General features: G+C 37.3%; 1 pseudogene; it reads left to right on the forward strand.

Annotated features, from left to right (window-relative positions):
- Positions 1-21,117, forward strand: part of LOC108488251 (probable methyltransferase TCM_000331) — an 89,296-nt pseudogene that overhangs the window by 65,241 nt on the left and 2,938 nt on the right.

Genomic DNA, 21,117 nt, shown 5'->3' on the forward strand with positions numbered 1-21,117 from the left:
GCCATTATTTTCACACTTGAATTCAAGAAAAGTTGTAGAGAGAAAAGCCTCTAAAGAAATTATTCCAAAAAATTTCTAGAGATATTTTGGTATTTACAACTTGACCCTAGAAATTTAGAGAAATTGTGAAATTGCCCCACTGGTAATTTTGTGAAAAAAATTTTATAATTCGATGCGAGCCCACACATGACAAACGTGAGCTTGAGGATAGCATAGATGACTACTCGGTTGAAGCATTTATCCTAGACAAATCATAAAGGTACGGTTTTGATTAAGTGTTTATTACTTTAGATATCACAACCAAGTTCTTGTTTTGGAAAAAAATTTAAACTCTGGTTTTTCCTTAAACTTATTTTTCGTTTCGTTTTTCAAGTCCAACCTTCCAACAATTATGAGATTCATTCATGTATTCCAAACTTCTATTAACTAGTGGTTTCACCTCTCTTTCATTTACTCTTTTCTTTCTTTTTCTCAAGTTTCTAATAATCACTCTGAACCAAAGTGCATCCTTGATCTCTTCAAGAGTCTTAAGTTTCCTTTTTTTTCATGAACGATTATTGGTTTTTTTTTCTTTAAGTGATCCCATAACTATTTGCTTCATTAATTCTAAGGTCATTATATCTACTTTCATTTTACAAGGGTTCTACCAAGACCTCATTGACTGTGTCAGCCTTACAAGAATTTGGGTCGATGTTAATTAAAGAAGCCCATGAGTTTTCATGGTTGAATATTGGTGTATTAAGCTCTCCTTTTCTCCGTTGGTCATTTCACTTATAATTATTTTTTAACAACTATCTCCATGTAGATCCTGATCAACATTTTCTCCTTTATTAGTGCATAGTTGATCACACTTGATACTATACTCCCTTGATTCATTGTTATGTTCAACATTTAAATCCCCAAAGCTAGTTCATTAAATGTGTCCCATATTTTCTTTTGTTTTCTCTGCCACTAACATAAAAACATTCTTTGGCCTTCCCCAACTCTTTTCTCAAGCAAATGATGTCCAAACATCTTGATATTCTAAAAATCTAATTATGAATTAAACACCATTGTAACTGAGGACGAAAACCTTCTTGATACAACTTAATTGATTAGTTAAAATCATTATAATTATTTACTACAACTATAAAATCCCATAGTGATTCTTTCACCAATACCACCTATCTAAATGGATTAACAATATCTTGAAAAATTACCATATTCCAAGGTGAAGGAGCCTCATCAACATTACCTTGGTAGACTTGAATTTCATATAATCCAAATGTGTCCATGGATCCATTTCTTCAAACCAGCTCAATAGTCAATCACATATTCACTTAAGCAACATTTTTTTCGTTCCATTCACTTAAATCTCAAGAAGAAATTGCTTTCTTCATATTCTCATTATAATGATGCTTTTCAATTTCTCCTATTTAAATTCTCTCTCAATTTGCTACCTGTGAAAAATAAAATAAAATAAAACAAATAAAATAAAGAACACACAAATTTTACGTGGAAACCCTTTCGGGAAAAAACCACGGGCAGAGGAGAAGAAAATTCACTATGTCGAAAATTCACTATGTCGAAAAATTTGACTCAAATACAAGAGGAATAGACTATGTCTATTTATAGGCTTGCAAAGCCATATTCTAGTAGGATTGAAACACTTTATCCTAATCAATAGAAAATAGATGGAGTTTAATAAGGTTTAAAAACCTTATTCTAAAATAAAATAAAAGAAGTCTAGTTCTATATGGATTTTACTTTTATTTTATTTTCCATCGTATTTTATTTAAATAAGAATTTGGGTCACTTAATTCTAACAATCTCCACCTTGACACAAATTCTCAATGAACAAGTTCTTCATCGCGAACTTTCAATAAACAAGTTCTCCACCTCTTCCATAAAACCCCTTAAGGGTTTAACTTCAACAATGAACACCAACCAAGTTTAAGTAATGCTCAAACTTGGTTATAGGAAGTGACTTAGTCATCATATCTGCAGGATTTTCATGAGTACTAATTTTGCTCACAACAATATCACCATGAGCAATAATATTAAGAACAAAATGATACCGAATATCAATGTGTTTTGTTCTCTCATGAAACATTTGATCTTTTGTAAGAAAGATGGCACTCTGACTGTCACAAAATACTGTGCTGATTTGAAGGTCTTCATTGAGTTCACTAAATAGTCCCTTCAACCAAATAGCTTCTTTACAAGCCTCAGTAATTGCCATGTACTCAGCTCCAGTGGTAGACAAAGCAACTGTAGTTTGCAAAGTGGCTTTCCAACTAATTGCACAACCTCCGATTGTAAAGACGTAACCTGTGAGAGATCTTCTTCTATCAAGGTCTCCAACAAAATCAGCATCAACATACCCTATAACTCCATCTTTAGTTCTTCCAAACTGTAAGTAAACATCAGTAGTGCCTCGTAAGTATCTTAAAATCCACTGAACTGCTTTCCAATGTTCTTTACCGGGATTTGCCATATATCTACTAACTGTACTGACTGCATATGATAAATCTGGACGTGAACAAACCATAGCATACATGAGAGATCCCACTGCACTAGAGTATGGAACATGTGACATGTACTCAATCTCATCATCTGATTGAGGAGACAAGGCCGACGAAAGTCTGAAATGGGCTGCTAAAGGAGTACTAATAAAGCTTAGCACTCTGCATCTCGAACACGCAAAGAACTTTCTCAATGCACCCTTCCGACTTAGGTACAATTTACTTGCTTTTCTATCTCTAAGAATCTCCATACCAAGTATCTTCTTTGCTGGTCCTAAATTTTTCATCTCAAATTCTTCACTTAGTTGGGTTTTAACCTTTCTTATCTCTCATTTATCTTTTGCTGCTATCAACATGTCATCAACATAAAGAAGTAGATATACAAAAGAACCATCATTGTTTTCCTTAAAGTAAACACAACTGTCTAAACTACTTCTTTTGAAATCATGAGAAGTCATAAAGGAATCAAACCTCTTGTACCACTGTCATGGTGACTGTTTCAAACCGTAAAGGGACTTTCTCAACAAACAAACATAGTCCTCTTTTTCTGAGACTATAAAACCCTCTGGTTGTTGCATGTAAATATCTTCCTCAAGTTCTCCATGCAGAAATGCAGTTTTTACATCTAACTGCTCAAGCTCCAAATCATGCATGGCCACAATACCAAGCAAAGCTCGAATCGAACTATGCTTAACAACTGGAGAGAACACATCTGTGAAGTCCACTCCTGGAATTTGACTGTAACCCTTTGCAACAAGCCTTGCTTTATATCTGGGTTCTTCAACTCCTAGAGTCCCTTCTTTCTTTTTAAACACCCATTTACAACGAATAGCTTTTTTTCCTTTGGGAAGTTTCACAAGGTCCCATGTTCTGTTTTTGTGGAGTGATTCCATCTCTTCTTGCATAGCAAACATCCACTTTTCTGAGTCTTCACAGCTAACCGCCTCAGTATAATTAGATGGCTCTTTATTCGCATCTATATCTTCAGCCACATTTAAAGCATAAGCAACTAGATCAACCTCGGCATACTTATTTGGAGGTTTAATTTCTCTTCTAGTTCTGTTTTTGGCGATAGAGTATTGTGGTGAAGAAACAACTCTATTCTCAATTTTTGTTCTGGCTTGAGGAGTTGACTCTGTATTAATCTGATGCTCCACCTGCTTTTGATTTTCTTTATTGGAAGATTCTTTAAGAGATAAGTTAGGTAGCATAGTAGTTTCACCAAAGACAACATCTCTGCTAATCACAACTTTTCTATTTTTAGGACACCATAACTTATACCCTTTTACACCAACTTTATAACCAAGAAAAATGCATTTAATAGATCTAGGCTCCAATTTTCCATTATCAACATGAGCATACGCAGGACACCCAAAAATATTTAAATTAGAATAATTAGCAGGATTACCAGACCATACCTCTTGTGGAGCCTTTTTTTCAATGGCAACGGATGGAGATCGATTGATCAAAAACATGCGAGAGGCCGTCACCCAAAATGCCTTCGGTAAGTTGGCATTTGACAACATACATCGAACCTTCTCCATGATCGTTCTGTTCATTCGTTCTACAACGCCGTTTTGCTGTGGAGTATGACGAACTATCAAGTGTCTCATAATCCCTTCTGACTTGCACAATCTATTAAACTCATCAGAAGAAAACTCTAAGCCATTGTTTGTGCGGAGGTATTTTATCTGTTTTCCCTTCTGTTTTTCATTCATAATTTTCCAAGACTTAAATGCAGAAAACACATCGCTTTTCTGCTTTAGGAAAAATGCCCAAACTTTTCTGGAAAAATCATCAATAAAGGTTAGCATATAATTAGCTCCACCTCTCGAAGGCACTCTGGATGGCCCCCACAGATCAAAATGAATATACTCCAACGTTCCCTTCGTGTTATGGATTCCTCTAGTGAATCAAACTCTCTTTTACTTCCCAAAAACACAGTGCTCACAGAAATTCAGTTTGCAAATTCCTTGCCCATTAAGAAGTCCTCTTTTGCTTAATTTTGCCATGCCATTCTCACACATATGCCCTAGGCGCATATGCCAAAGTTTAATAATATCATCATCTCACAAGGAAGAGGAAGCGACAGTTGCATCACTAGTAACAGTAAAACCCTGTAAAACATATAACGTGGCAATCTTTCTCTGCCCTTTCATCACAACAAGGGACCCTTTGGAAATCTTTAAAACCCCACTTTCAATGTGTATCTGCCCTTTTGAATCAAGAGTACTCAACGAAAGTAAATTTCATTCAATTCGGAACATGCCGCACATCACTAAGTGTTCGACAACTCCATCAAACATCTTAACTTTAATTGTTCCAACACTGCGATTTTACACGAAGCATTATTTCCCATCAAAACAACACCTTCGAATCTTGTTTAGTAAGTTGTAAACCAATCCCGATTGGGACTCATGTGGAAGGTGCAGCCTGAATCAAGTATCCACTCTTCGCTTACTTTAGAATCATTGATAGAAGCGACTAGAAGTTCACCATCGCTGTAGTCTTCTACAACATTAGCTTCACCAGAATTTTCTGGTTGTTTTCCTTTTTGATTCGCAGCCTCCCTTTTAATCTTATTTTGTAGCTTATAGCACTCAGATTTAATGTGCCCTTTCTTCTTGTAGAAGTTACAAGTTTTACCTCTATTTGAAGACTTCGATCTACCCTTAGATTTACCACGAGAATTTTGTTCCTGTGTCTTACCACGATCATCATCAGCATTCCGATCTTGTCTCCCACGAACAATGAGACCCTCTCCCTGAGAGTCGAGTTTAACCACAATATGCTTCATCTTATCATACGAGGTTAAAGAATCATAAACCTCATTAACTGTGAGAGACTCGCGGCTATATAAAATCGTGTCTCTAAAGGTTGAATAAGACGGGGGCAACGAACAAAGTAGAATCAACCCTAGATCTTCCTTATCATACTGAACCTCCATGGCCTCCAAGTTTGAGAGAATTTCTTTAAACACTGTTAAGTGTTCGTGTACAGATGCACCTTCCTCCAAATGATGAGCATAAAGACGCTGCTACATATGCAACTTGCTTGTTAGATTTTTTGACATACACATTTGTTCTAGCCTCTTCCATAATGCAGCGGTAGTTTTCTCTTTCATCACATCCTGGAAAATTTCGTTGGACAAATGAAGATGTAATTGTGTTAATGCCTTTCAATCCTTACGCTTCTTCTCTTCATCTGTTAATATCGAAGGCATCTTATCTATCCCTAGCAGGGCATCCTCCAGATCCATCTGTGCAAGAACTGCTTGCATCTTAATTTGCCACAACGCAAATCTGGTGTTGCGATCCAACAGCGAAATTTCATACTTCAAAGACGCCATTACCGTGATCGAGATGAATAACCCGGAAGCTCTGATACCAATTTGTGAAAAATAAAATAAAATAAGATAAATAAAATAAAGAACACACAAATTTTACGTGGAAACCCTTTCGGGAAAAAACCACGGGCAGAGGAGAAGAAAATTCACTATGTCGAAAAATTTGACTCAAATACAAGAGGAATAGACTATGTCTATTTATAGGCTTGCAAAGCCATATTCTAGTAGGATTGAAACACCTTATCCTAATCAATATAAAATAGATGGAGTTTAATAAGGTTTAAAAACCTTATTCTAAAATAAAATAAAAGAAGTCTAGTTCTATATGGATTTTACTTTTATTTTATTTTCCATCGTATTTTACTTAAATAAGAATTTGGGTCACTTAATTCTAACACTACCATTAAAAAATTTTCTTGTAATGCCAATCAAACATTTTCTCCATACTCTGCATAGTTTTACAATTAACAAAAACAATGATCAATTTCTTTGATTATAACAATGAATTATCTTCAACACAGTTTTACAAATAACAAAAACAATGATTAATTTCTTTGATTATAACAATGAATTATCTTCAATACACCTAACACTTTCCATGACTATATATTTGTGCGTCATGTTTTCTCTATCATAAAAAATAGGAGTTAGTGTCATTTGGATTTTGGAATCACCATGTTCATATTGGATTCATGTCTAGCCTGAACTTGTTTGCAACAAATCTTGCTCTTTGATGCTAGAGAATTTGACAAAATCAAATTTGAGCCCTTTAGTAATCAACTTGTTTTGTATGAAAATACTTACTCTTTTTTTTATCATACCTTTGGAAAATATCCTTGAGCTATATTTGATAAATCTTTGGTGACAAGTCACTTATAAAGGGCGATATTTTCTTTTAATTATAATTCAATATTATATAATAAGTAAATTTCTTGTGTTATGGTTATAAGCATGTGATATTTTTTAATGTTAATTGAGACATTAATTTAGAATAGTGGCTTATTCATGTGGGATTATAAACTTTTTTGGGGTTATTATGCAAATAGGGTATTTGGGCATTGATTTGTAGTATCTTATTTATCATTTGTATAATATATTATATCTTCACATGAGTTGACCCTCTTTTGATTTTTAAATTGGTGCTTATATATAAAAAAATTAATATATATATATATATTTGAAATTTAAGTATAATTATAAAGAGGGTTAATAAGTCCTTTTAGGATTTGTTAAAATTTATTTTTATTTAAAAATTATATCAACTAATTTCTTGAAATTTGTGTAAAGAAAAACGAGAAATAAAGCTTGAAAAACAAAAATAAAATTATGCGAAGAGTATATTAATTTTAACTGGAAAGTAAGAAAGCGGAAAAGGTAAAGATTATATATTAAATTTAAATAATTTAATATTTTAAAATTGAAAAACAAAAAAAATACATGAAATGAAGGATTATATTAATTTTAATTTTAACTTGGAAAATGTGAAACATTAAATAGAAATAAAACAGAAAAAATGTTATATTAGTTTTAAGTAAATATTGAAAATAAAAAAGTGAAGATTATATATTAATTTGAAACAATTTAATATTTAAAATTGAAAATAACAAAAAAAGTGAGGTTAATGATTATATTAATTTAAATTTCTTGAAAAACAAAAAAAAAGTTGTGAAACGTTAAATAGAAATAGAACAAAAATGTGAAGTTAGTTTTAATTAAAACTTGAAAAGAAAAATAAAAAGAAAAGTGAAAACAAAAAAAATCTATGAAACATTAAAAGAATTTGAAAAATGTGAATCTTATTATAGGTTCTAATCATATATGTTCTTTTTAACACAATACCTAGAATTATTCATAGTCCTTCCTCAACCCATAAATAGGAGGATAATACACTCCAACGCACTCGAACTCACTTCTTCCTGTATTTGCAATAATGTCCATGCTAATAAAGTTAAATTTCAATCAACATATAGTCTTAAAGTTAAAAGAAAAAAAACTGGTCAAATAAAATATTGTATTCATTTTAATTAAAAGTTCAATTTAAAAAATTAATTATTTAATAGTTGAAAACTGGAAAAGAATTTTGAAATTGCCATTTAAATAGGGCTAAATTAGATGTAAATGCAAAATTTTTTAATTAGGCTTTTAGGCCAATTTTTTTATTCAATGAAATAGGTCGTTTTTAAGAGAAAGAAACGGAAAGCGTGTCCAACTGGGACACGCTTTCCGTACAGGTGGCAAGAAAGCGCATCCAGCTAAACACGCTTTCCTGTTAAAAGAAGCGAAAGCATGCCCAACTGTACGTGCTTTCCTTTTCTCTCTCCTAGGATTAGTTTTTTTAATTTTTAATGTTAGGGTTTTAATATTTTAAGGGTAGGGTTAGAGTTTTAATTTTTTAAGGTTTAGGGTTTTTTAATTGATTTAGGGTTATGACTGAAACCTAAGAAGTTCATAGGTAGATTTGAGGGGTCAAGGATGTGATAACGCGTGGGGTGGCAGTGCTTGATACGATCAGGGGTCGAAGTCTAGGTAGAGGTCCCAATTGGCGGTCGTGATATGATCATGGGTTCGAGTATAACCAGGGGCTAGGTGACGGTCGTTACACAGTCAAGAGTTCAAGTTTTTTGGATACCCGCAAATGATGTCTTATATATACTATACATAAGATTAATGTCATAATTATATGAAAAAGTTCTAGAGATTTCCTGTGTAATCAATGTAATTTTTTTCTCTATTTCCAAACAATCGGTATCTTTAATCTTTCATTTTATTCAAAGGCTGACACTGAGGTGGACACAAAAGGGTCATCAAGTAGAGAGCGGATGTTTTGACACAGTAGAGATCAAACTCGGGTTGAAGCAGCAGCGGTTGTAGTTATTAATAGATTGTTTAATAATGACAATCGTGGTCACCCCAAAATGAGTATCACCTTTACTACACTCCAACAGTCGCTCCCTGGCTGAGAGTCCTCTTGCGTCCACGATGGTGCCGGCCTTCAAAAGGTTGAAGGTATCGTCCACTTGGAAATTGAGAAAAATAATTATGTTAATTATAGTGGGAAACCCTAGAGTTTTTCCATATGATTATGCCCTCAAACTTCTATATGCCCTTAAACACCCATAAATGTTTTAGAGATAAGGGATGGAGGATGAGGGACGATGAAGCTTAGCATGTGTGACCACTTTTATAAGCGTAGGGAAGGGCTGGATTACAAAGTAAAAATTTCCCATAATCAAAAATGCGCCTCAAGACTAGAAGGATATATTCAAAACATGCTGAAAGTGGTTGAAAAATACGAAGCGTCAGGTATTTTTAACTTTGGGCAGAAGAAAAATGTTAGAGAAAGCACACCCAGCTGGGGGAGCTTCCTTGTTGACATGGCAGGAAAGCGCGTTGGCTTTCTCTAACATTTTTCTTTCCTACTTAAAGTTAAAGTAACTTTGCAAAATACCTAGGGAACATGAGTGAGATGAAATTATATGATTTCTGAACATGCTTTGGGGCAACATGTTCTCTGTACAAGGGTACATTGAAGCTTTAGCTTCGATAGCATTATTTTGTTCCAAATAATATATTCATTACAATGCTTCCATTATTTAGGTGTTCCTTGTTAACTTACGCATAACTCACGTTAGATAGTAATAAAGATAAATGTGATGTTCGAACAAAAAAACCTCAGTTTATTTATGTTATATATATATGCATTGCATAGAGGATTTCTGCCTACAACTGGAGGTGCGGGCCTTTAAACTTCCTCATTAGTGTCATCGTTGCTGCCACCCCCACCTAGCACTAGTCCTTGGGCTATATCTTCAATGTCACCAATGTCATCATTGTCCTTCGTGGTCGATTGTTGTGTTGTCCTAACCTCCCATTATGTATCATTCACTCTCGCAGCCAATGGTTGCACCGATAAGCCACCCCGATAAAATAATGATGCGAGCGGTGTTTGTGTCACTATCGACGTATAGCCATAAGGTACTCCAAATCCTAGGTACATCAATATTGTCTCGGGTATTGATATTAGCATCGACTCCTGTATGGGCATTCGTATTGGTGGCGATGCATGCATCGATATTTGGCTAGACATCTGGGTTGGCATCGACATCGATATGGGGGTGAAGAATGCAGGGGCATTGGTGCCCCGAAATATGTACCTACAGGAACAGAAGAACCAGTCACGTACGGCGGTGGTGTGTAGTGTGGTGCTTGTGAAAAAAACATGGGGTTAGTGAAATGAAGAGGAATAAGTGAAGCTAACTGACCTGGATATTGCATAGACATAGGCGGCGTGTCCCTTCCTAAGCAGCTGCTACGGTAGTCGTTGTTGCCTCTTCTGCCGAATTTCCCTGCTCCTCGCCTCTGGCGATAGCAGATACAATTTGTTGGTGACTCTGGACCATGTCATGTAATCGATATCTGTCGTCATGTCAGCTAAAAAAGATAGTTTGCGGACGAGTAAGGATTCCATCCTACGATCCCAAGCCTAAACATGCTCGATGTGCTTTTCTATCTAGTCCTCGTCATTCTTCCCCCGTATGTCCACTCGAACTGCCACAACACCCTATCTAATTCATGTATTTTCACTATCGCGTACACTATCAATAACACATTCGCATCCCATATTTCTCGATTGGCAAACACTTCTGACAGGATGCAAGATATGATATCGGTGTCGACATATGACATCTATTCAAACTAAAAAGCAGAATTGCAAATATCGTTACGTACAATTTTCTTTACTAATCATTATGTAATTAATATAGGTTCAAAATAATAAGTGACTAACCTCAGCTTCAAAGCATTGATCTAACAACAGCCTAAAATCTTTAAGCTCCTCGGGCAGTCTTATGTAACTCGGCCTATGGTTCCACCTATACAGGCGATATGTTAGTCTAAGCATATAATAAATAAAAATATTTACTGTACAAACTACGTATTTATTAATAAATAATGTTTCCCTCGTCACCAACATGAACACGTATGGGTCGATCACACTAGGACATAGAAACGGTAGTCACCACCAGGCCTACGACTGCAACAAGAGTAGGCAACCACTAATTGACATCATATTTGGGACCGTGGCCCAACGCAGCTCCTGGTATAATGTAGACAAGATGGCAGATCTGCAGCTTAGCTTTTCGCATTGATTGAAGTCTACTAGATGTAGTATCCACTTTACTGCACCAAATTTTAAGATTTATCAAGAATTAAAATTCCCCCGATTAACCTCATGATGAATGCCCAGGCATATTGTTCTATGACCTCCTCTATTGGGTCTTTAAGAAGCTCTTCAAAATTATCCTCCAACTAGTTGGTCGATATCTGACCACCATCAAACTTGTTCGAGACCTTCCCCAACATTTCTCTGCAGAGGTCCACTTTATCAAGAATGATCAATGATCCCATGAAAACTGGCCCATCCATTGGCAGATTGAGTTATAATACTACATCCTCGAGTGTAATTGTATATTTGCAGCGTGGAAGGTGGAAAGTGTGTGTTTATGTCCTCCATCTTTCCACCAACCCACTGATTAGTATAGGATCTAGTTTGCAACCCCCGAGCATGTGAGACGTATGCAAGAATCTAGCCTATTGCAAGTAGCCACGAATGTTAAGGATCGGAGGCTTTCCCATATTATGTATGAACCCCTCTAAAACACGATCATCTATCTATTTATAACATAAAAAATTATTTCAATTTCTCAAAAATATATTAATTAAATTTAACATAATTGAAAATAACGAAATTTAAATTTTCATCTTATCACTATTGTTGGGGTAGCGAAAATATGCTTGTCGGCGAAACAAATTAGAGAGGTGGCCATTTGTGAGAAATTAATCCGAACAAATAAAATACGAGATAATTAAAATATATATATTTAAATGAGAATATTGATAAATTTAGAACAAAAAAGATTGTGGAAGTTTAAGAGAAGAATATGAATGAAAGAAATAAAATTTGGAGGGTATTTATAGGTTAAAAAGAATTGAGTGTTGGCCCCTCTTAATTTTTTTTACTGTTACAATGCCAACACTCAAAAATCCGTATATATATATATATATATATATATATATATATATATATATATATATAAAGTAGAGTGCTATGGTAAGAGCATGAGAAAACGCTACATTACATCAAGTTCGTAAAGAAACTAATTAAGCAAAAATAGCAAAAAAAAAAATATTCTTCGTATGAACGTATCAGATCAGGAAATTAGCTATGCTGCCAATTCAGTTTTACAAGTCTTTTTCCGTCTTTCATTTATCTTTTTCTTTCAATATTATTCAATTTTCCGATATATGTGTTTTTTTGTTTCAAAAAGTATCGTGCTAATATGCTTGCATAAAAAAATAGTTTTGAAGGTAAGAATCCATCAAAATTATGTTCAACAAAACTATTCCAATATGTATGAAAATGATAGACTTAGGTTGTTCCTCGGGTCCTAACACATTCATGGCTATATGGCACATTATTGACGCTGTCCATAGGATATGTCAACAAGAACAGTTGAAGTTACACGAGTTTGAAGTGCTTCTAAATGATCGCCCAGAAAATGACTTCAATTTTGTGTTTAAGTCAATGCCATGATTCTATGATAGGCTTAAGAAATATTGAGGAGATACAATGCAGGAAAAGTGTTTTATAGGAGGAGTTGTAGGTTCTTTCTATCACAGACTCTTTCCAACCTGAAGCCTGCACTTTGTACATTCTTCCAGCGTACTTCATTGGCTATCAAAGGTTAGTCGTGATAGTCCACTTGAATATATATATATTTTTTTCTTTTAATGAAAAACAAATGATATTCTCTTCAATACTTGTTATGGCTTTATTTTAATCTCATTCAATTTTGATCATATGCGTAGCTCCTAGTTGGGTTGGAGAACAATAAGGGGAACATATATGTGGCAAGATTAAGTCATCCTAATGTTATCAAAGCTTATGTAGACGAATTTCAAAAAGGCTTGACAAGTTTTCTAAGCCGTATGGTGCTAACCTTTTTGGTTAGGAAAAACCCTCTGATGAAGATTATGGTTGGGAGCTTCTTGCTAAATCCCTTCTTGACTTGGTTGCATAGGCTATATGTTTTATTTCTATTTTGGTCTCCTTATAATTCATTTAAATCTAAAAGTAATAAATTAACTTAAAGTATTGTAGGAGTTTTAAAAGAGAGAGATATGGATTCATTCAAACTTCCATTATATACATCTTACAAAAAAAGAAATAGCTGAGATAGTTGTGAATGAAGGATCCTTCGAAATCAATGACTTACAAGTATTTGTAGCAGACAATGACCCTCTAAGTAGAGATAAGCAACTCTGTAACAAAGACTCGAGTTTCAAATTTTATACAAAAATGGGGGAAAACAATGCAAATACTATAAGAGCTGGTTTAGAGACTATTCTCAATATTAGAGTATAGACTCTGTTAGTCTATTACTAATTTGTTATACAGGCTGGAATATTATTAATAAGTGGTTAGCAACAGTTAGTAGTAATAGCTTGCCATACAAGTATAAATACTATCCATGTATTGATCAAAGGCAAGCAAATAATACTAGTAAAAGATTTAGTGTGTTCATTCTATTTTCTTTGTTATTCATCCTAATACAGTTTTTAACATGGTATCAGTCGTCTAATTTCCTAGAGGTCACTTCTGTTGTAGATCCATAGCCAATTTCACTGATTCTACTTCAACTGGTCGTAGTAGTCCCTCGTTTTCCAATTCTCATTTGGTTCAATTGTTTCCTCGTCACGACACTGTGAAGTTAGATAAAGGAATTTTGTGCAATGGCAACAGCATATCTGATTGATCATTGAAGGTTATGAATTGATAGGATTTTTATAAGGGACGTTACTTACTCCATCTCAATACTGTTCTAATTCTAGCATCGTTCTCATCTGAAATTCTTCTATTGCAGAAAATTGTTGATGTGCTTCTAGAGCTCGAAAGTCGTCAAACTCGCGTGGTGCACGACATCCCCTTTCATGCCCATATGGTAGAAGTCACTTCGACTACATCGGTGGAGGACTTCATGCATGGTGGTCGTCCTTCCTCTAGTACTCGTGGGTGAGGTTTTAGGTCTTAACTTCAGTGCCAGATCTGTGGCCGCTATGGGCATCTGGTGCAACAATGTTATTATTGCTTCAACCATGACTACGGTGGTCTGTCTGCTCTGACCATGGCGTGCGCTTCTCCTATTCGTGCTAGTCAAGAGTCATGCGACAAAGTGTTTGGTGCACTTGGTTAATCTAATGGCTGGTATCGTCATTCGCCTGCCCGGATCGTTTAGTGGGCACGCCGGTTGCTAGTGCTTTTGTGGAGGCAACTGTGGAGTGTTGGGCTTGGTGGGTTGAGCTATTCCCCACATGGAGTGTATGGCTGGTACGGGTGGAGTGTAGTGGTTGGTGGGTTGAGTAGTCTCCCAAATAGGCTTGTATATGTTATTGATGTTGCATGTATTCGAAATGGGCCTATGGGCCATCTTGTTATCTGAATAAGGGCTAAGGCCCGTTTATTGTAAATCGAAAAGGGCTCGCCCAATATCATTATTACTGAATGGGCTTAGGCCCAATGGGCTTGAGTGACTTGGGCTTTGAATGGGTTTTCCTTACACATCGAGTTTCCCCAAACTCACCCTTCTTTAACCTTGCAGGTGAGCCTTGATGTGGGTGACTTGGAGTAGGAGGGATTGAGTGGCCATTGTGAATACTTTTGGGTTTGAAAAGAGACTGGTTTTCTTAAGTTATTTTTAATTACTATTTAATTTTGGGTTGTAATAAGGCCATTTTAACTTTATTTTCTTCTTTGATTTTACGGGATTATATTATTTTAAACAACTTTAAATTGATGGATAATAATTCAAATGGGCTAGACTTAGGGCGCGATTTCAAAACAATACTTTTTTTTTTAAATAACACGACGTCACGAATATTCGATTTACCAAACATAATCACTCAAAGAAATTTTAACTTGTTATAACCAAGTGTGCCAGTGGATGTAGGCATGTCTAGGATTATATCCAATCGGAGAGCTTGGTACTTAAGCAGCCTTCATGGCTCACCTCCTCTGTTATGGATACCTACCTGGTGCCTAGCTTCCATTCACTTGGTTAGTTTAACAAAAGTCGGCTTTTAAAACACTGAAAAGGGAACACGGGTTTTTGACTTCAATGTGGCACGTTGGATTCGGGCTTAACGTCTGGGCCGGGTTTGGGGTGCTACATTTAGTGGTATCAGAGCCTAGGTTGCAACAACTCAGCTGTGGATCGGGTCCAAAAAGGGTTTTCAAAACTTTATGCCAAAAAAAAGGTATTTTTGGAAAAACCTGACTTTTGAAAATAAATTTTCTGTTTAAAGGAGATAATCTCCGAACTTGTTTTTTTTTTTACACAAATGTTTGGAAAATGGATTTCAAAAAGCCTAAATCTTTTGAATTTATCTGAAAACTGATGAGGTGGCACATTGAATCTCCGGCACCAAGGCTATAAGTACTATTCTGTTTTATATACTGAACTGTACTGTAGTTAGTACTAAACTTAGAGATAGTACTATAGATAATATAGCGTAAAGGCTACGAAACTGAGATTGTAGGGTAAACTAAGCCCTAGGAAACTGAGACAGTAGCTAAATTGTGGTTACCCGAGAACAACTCTGAAACCTTATCTGTTCATAAGATATTCTGTAATAAACAGTGGAAACAGTAAACTAAATGCATAAAATTCGTAATCAGATAAATCGATATGAGTACGAGAGCTACTCGGGGAAGAGGCCGTAGTCGAGGCCGAGGTAGTACTCAAGCTGGATCTTCGTCTTCTGAACACATACCCGCTGGAGTAGCACGACCACCACCGGTGGATGGGAATGGGCCGTATGATCGGGCCGCAGGGGATGACGCTCTGTCCTAGGCCATGTTAAGAGTTTTGGAAAGGGTGGCCGGAGCTAATATCGAGCCCATGAATAGGGGGTCCATTTTTGAGCGACTCCGGGCCAACAGAGCGGAAGTTTTTAGGGGTGTATCTGGAGTAGCCCCAAATGTGGCTGAGTACTGGCTGGAAGCCACGGAGCGGATTATGGATGACTTGGACTGCTCAGTAGAGCAAAAGTTAAAAGGAGCAGTATCCTTACTACGGGACGAGGCGTATCAGTGGTGGATCACTGTGAGAGAGGGTACCCCAGCTAAGAGGGTAACTTGGGAGTTGTTTAAGCAGTCCTTCAATGCGAAGTATGTCGGAGCTAGCTATGTGGATACGCGAAGGAAGGAATTCCTGAACCTAACCCAGGGTGGTAAGACCATTGCTGAATATGAGGTAGAGTTTCTGCGATTGAGCCGGTATGCTAATGGTATTGTCTCTACCAAATACGAGTGTAGTGTTCGCTTTGAGGATGGCCTCAAGGATGAGCTAAGGGTGCTCATAGCTCAGCAGAGAGAGCGCGATTTTGCTGTACTGGTAGAAAAGGCTAAGATAGACGAAAATGTGAAGCAAGCTGAACGAAGGAACCGCGATAGGGATCGAAACCGGTTCAGGAGAGATGCTGGACCAACTGGTGCTGCAAACTGGAATGTTAAGAGAGCTAGGATGGAGGAACCAGTTCGAGCGGTTCCAGTGAACACTGTTAGACCACAAGCTTGTGGAGATTGTGGTAGAATGCATCTGGGGGAATGTTGGAAATGTTCTGGGGCTTGTCTTCATTGTGGATCAAAGGAACATAATATTAGGGATTGTCCTAAGAGGCCAGCTCAGGCTCAAGTGGTTGAACAAAGGGCCGTGCAACCCGTGCAAACAGTGCGAGGTGGACCGTCGCCGTCGAGAAGTCATGGCCGAGGTCGCGGTAGCAATGGCCATAGATATGGGGCACCTGGCAAGGGTACTATTAACACTGAGGCTTGTCAGCCAGCTTTGGTATATGCTACTCGTCGCCGCGAGGAGTGTGACACACTTGACGTCATAACTGGTACGTTTTTGGTTTCTAGCATGCCGTATACTGCCTTGGTGGATGTTGGATCTACTCATTCCTATGTTGCATGCGCCATATCTAGGTCGTTGGGTGTGCACTCTGAAGAGATTGTGAGTGGGGTATCTGTACTAAGTCCTTTGGGTCACTCGGTTAGGGTAGACAAACTGTATAGGGATGTACCCTTAGAAACTCAAGGTAAGATTTTTCCTGAAGATCTGATGGAGTTACCGTTCGGAGAGTTTGATCTCATTTTGGGAATGGACTGGCTTGTTAAGCATAAGGTGACTCTGGATTGTGCTGCTAAACGAATGGTTTTAAGGACCATGAAGGATGAGGAGGTTATGGTGATAGGTGAGCGAAGGGATTATTTGTCTAATGTGGTGTCGGCATTAAGAGCCGAAAAGTGGATTCGGACAAGTTGTGAGGTCTATTTGGCATTTGTAAGTTAGTCAGAAGAGGAGGGACTGACAGTGGATAAGGTTAGGACCGTAAAGGAGTTTCCAAGATGTTTTTTCCAGAGGAGCTTCCAGGATTGCCTCCGAACCGAGAAGTTGAGTTTGGAATAGATTTGTTGCCTGGAACGGCGCCCGTGTCCATCGCACCGTATAGGATGGCATTGAAGGAGTTAGTGGAGTTAAAGGCTCAAATTCAAGAGTTGTTGGATAAGGGCTTCATTAGGCCAAGCGTGTCTCCATGGGGAGCACCGGTGCTATTCGTGAAAAAGAAGGATGGTACGATGCGTATGTGCATTAATTATCGCCAGTTGAACAAACTGACGATTAAGAATAAGTATCCACTGTTAAGGATTGATGATCAGTTCGACCAGCTTAGAGGAGCTTCTGTATTTTCCAAGATCGACCTTCGATCTGGATATCATCAGTTAAGAGTCAAGGAGGCAGATATCCATAAGACGGCATTCAGGACTCGGTATGGTCATTACGAGTTTCTGGTTATGCCATTTGGATTTAACGCCTCTGTAGCATTTATGGATCTGATGAATCGTGTGTTCCAACCATTTTTTGATCAGTTCGTAGTCGTCATTATTGACGATATCCTGGTATATTCTGAAAATGAAGCGAAACATAATGAGTATCTCCGTATAGTGCCGCAAGTGTTAAGGAAGAAGGAACTTTTTGCAAAGTTCAGCAAGTGTGAATTTTGGTTGAAGGAGGTAACCTTCTTAGGACATGTGGTCTCTGCTGAGGAGATTAAGGTGGACCCTCGAAAAATTGAAGCAATTTTGGAGTGGAAGCCGCCTAGGTCAGTGTCGGAAATACGGAGTTTCCTAGGACTGGCAGGATACTACAGAAGGTTTGTGGAAGGTTTTTCTGTTATGGCAGCACTCCTGACAAAACTCATAAGGAAAGGAGTACCGTTTGTATGGATTAAGAAGCAGCAGGAAGCTTTTGAGAAGTTGAAGAAAGTTCTGACTGAAGCACTTGTGTTAATTCAGCTGGAGTCTGGGAAGGATTTTAGTGTGTACAGTAACGCATCACACGTGGGTTTGGGCTGCGTGTTAATGCAAGAGGGTAAGGTGGTTGCATATGCATCACGACAGCTTAAGCCTCATGAGGGGAACTATCCGACTCATGACTTAGAGTTGGCAGCAGTGATCTTCGCGTTAAAAATCTGGAGACATTACTTATATGGAGAAAAGTGTATCATATACACGGACCATAAGAGCCTAAAGTATCTGTTAACTCAGAAGAAGTTAAACCTTAGGCAACGAAGATGGATAGAGTTGCTTAAGGATTACGACTGTTCGATTGAGTACCACCCAGGTAAGGCTAACGTGGTGGCTGATGCGTTGAGTCGAAGGGTTGTTTCTGATTTGGGAGCCTTGTTTGCACGTTTGAGTCTGTTTGAGGATGGAAGTCTGTTAGCAGAATTGCAAGTGAGGCCTATTTGGACTGAGGAGATTAAAGAAAAATAGTTGAAGGATAACTCGTTAGTTCTTCAGTTTTAGCAAGTTGAGAAGGGTGAGAATGAGGATTTTGGACTGAATACTGAAGGAGTTTTATGCTTCTGAGGAAGAATTTGTGTTCCGAAGGATTCTGACTTGAGACAGTCAATATTGCAAAAAGCTCATGGATGACTTTGTGCCATGCATCTTGGAGGGAATAAGTTGTATCACGACTTACGAGAACTGTACTGGTGGCCTGGGCTTAAACGAGAAGTAACGGAGTTCATGGGGAAATGTCTGACATGCCAGCAAGTGAAAGCTGAACATCAATTTACTTTTGGATTACTGCAACCGGTGAAAATTCCATTGTGGAAATGGGAAAGAGTCACTATGGACTTTGTGAGTGGGCTACCTTTGACACCCACCAAGAAAGATTCTGTGTGGGTAGTGGTGGATAGGGTAACAAAATCTGCCCATTTCATACCAACATCTGATTACTCCCTGCAAAAGTTGGCTAGGTTGTATGTGGCAGAGATAGTGCGACTACATGGAGTGCCAGTGTCGATTATTTCTGACCGAGACCCTAGGTTTACATCTCAGTTCTGGAAGAAGTTGTAGGAGGCATTGGATACATGTTTGGATTTTAGTACTGCCTTTCAACCACAGACAGATAGACAGTCGGAGAGGGTTATTCAGATTTTAGAGGATATGTTAAGGGGTTGTATCATCCATTTTCGTGGGAGTTGGGAGGACTACTTGCCATTGGCGGAGTTTGCATACAATAACAGCTACCAAGCAAGTATTCAGATGGCTCCATATGAGGCACTTTATGGATGGAGATGTCGTACGCCTACGTGTTGGACAGAATTGGGTGAACGACAAGTGCTTGGACCGGAGTTGGTGGCAGATACTGAAAGTAAGGTTAAGTTGATAAGAGATCGATTAAAGGAGGCATCTGATAGACAGAAGTCATATGCAGACCTAAAGCGCAAAGAGATAGAGTTCGCGGTTGGGGATATGGTTTTCTTAAAGGTTTCACCTTGGAAGAAAATCTTGAGATTCGGCAAGAAAGGCAAATTGAGTCCGCGGTTTATAGGGCATTATCGAGTTCTTAAGCGGGTAGGGCCAGTAGCGTATCAGTTAGAGTTACCACCAGAGTTAGACAGAATCCATGACGTTTTTCATGTGTCTATGTTAAGACGATATCGATCGGATCCCTCACATATTGTGCCAGTGGAGGAGATTGAAGTAAGGACTGATTTGACCTTTGAGGAAGAACCCATACAAATTTTAGATCGAGAGGTTAAAGTTCTAAGAAGGAAGTCGGTTTCGTTGGTAAAAGTACTGTGGCATAATCATGGAAGGGAAGAAGCTACTTGGGAATCAGAAGAGACTATGCGTCAACAATACCCTCAACTATTTGGATCAGGTAAATTTCGAGGCCGAAATTTCTTTAAGGGGGGTAGAGTTGTAACGCCCCAATTTTCAGGAATTCTGTGAATGTTGGCATAGGTTTAATTATGTTAGTGGGCCTCTAGAAGGCCCAAGCTTAAGATAGAACCCGACAATTTTAATTAATTTTTGTTCCATAAAAAAAAGGGGACGAAATTATGAAATAGGACCTATGTGAAAATGTTTGAAAATACTATAGGCTAATTTGTAGTGGCCAAATAAATAGGAGTGCAAAATAGGAGGATTTGCATGTCAAACCTCTCATTTTACAAGTAGTGGCTGGCCATCATGTTGTTGAAGACAATATGTGCACTTGATATCCATAATTTATGGTACAAATTGATGAAAATTGATAATGGGTTTGGTAAATGTTTCATGACAATGGGTTAGGTAAATGTTCCATGATAATAGGTTAGGTAAATGTTCCATGATAATGGGTTAGGTAAATGTTCCATGATAATGGGTTAGGTAAATGTTCCATGATGGGCATTTCATGTCTTTTGTATTAAAGAATTAAATGGATGAAATATGAAATTTTATTAAAAGAAAACGGGGTGAAAAGAACAAAGTTTTGTCCATCTTTGTTCATCATATCCGAAAGTTAGAGAAGACAAAGGAGAGGAGAAAGCTCTTGAATGTTCGGTCACTTGGGGAAGAAAATTGAAGGTAAATTAATGGTAGTTTGCTTCTATCTTGATGTTCATGAATTCTTCTTAATTCTACCTTAACTCTTGAAGCATATTTTGGTTTTTGGGTGTGTTGTGAGCATTTGATCATGAATTAAAATGAAGGAAATGGTTGTTGTTTCATGTTCTTTTGATGAAAAAAATGGAAGATAGGTGAAGTTGAGCCAAACAAATGATCATGCATGTGACTTAGATGCTAAGGGAAAAATCGGCTAACATGTTGTGCTTTAAAATGATGAAATGGAAATTATACTTAAGTAAAATCAT

This window comes from Gossypium arboreum, chromosome 10 (assembly GCF_025698485.1).
Source record: "Gossypium arboreum isolate Shixiya-1 chromosome 10, ASM2569848v2, whole genome shotgun sequence".
Taxonomy (NCBI): domain Eukaryota; kingdom Viridiplantae; phylum Streptophyta; class Magnoliopsida; order Malvales; family Malvaceae; genus Gossypium; species Gossypium arboreum.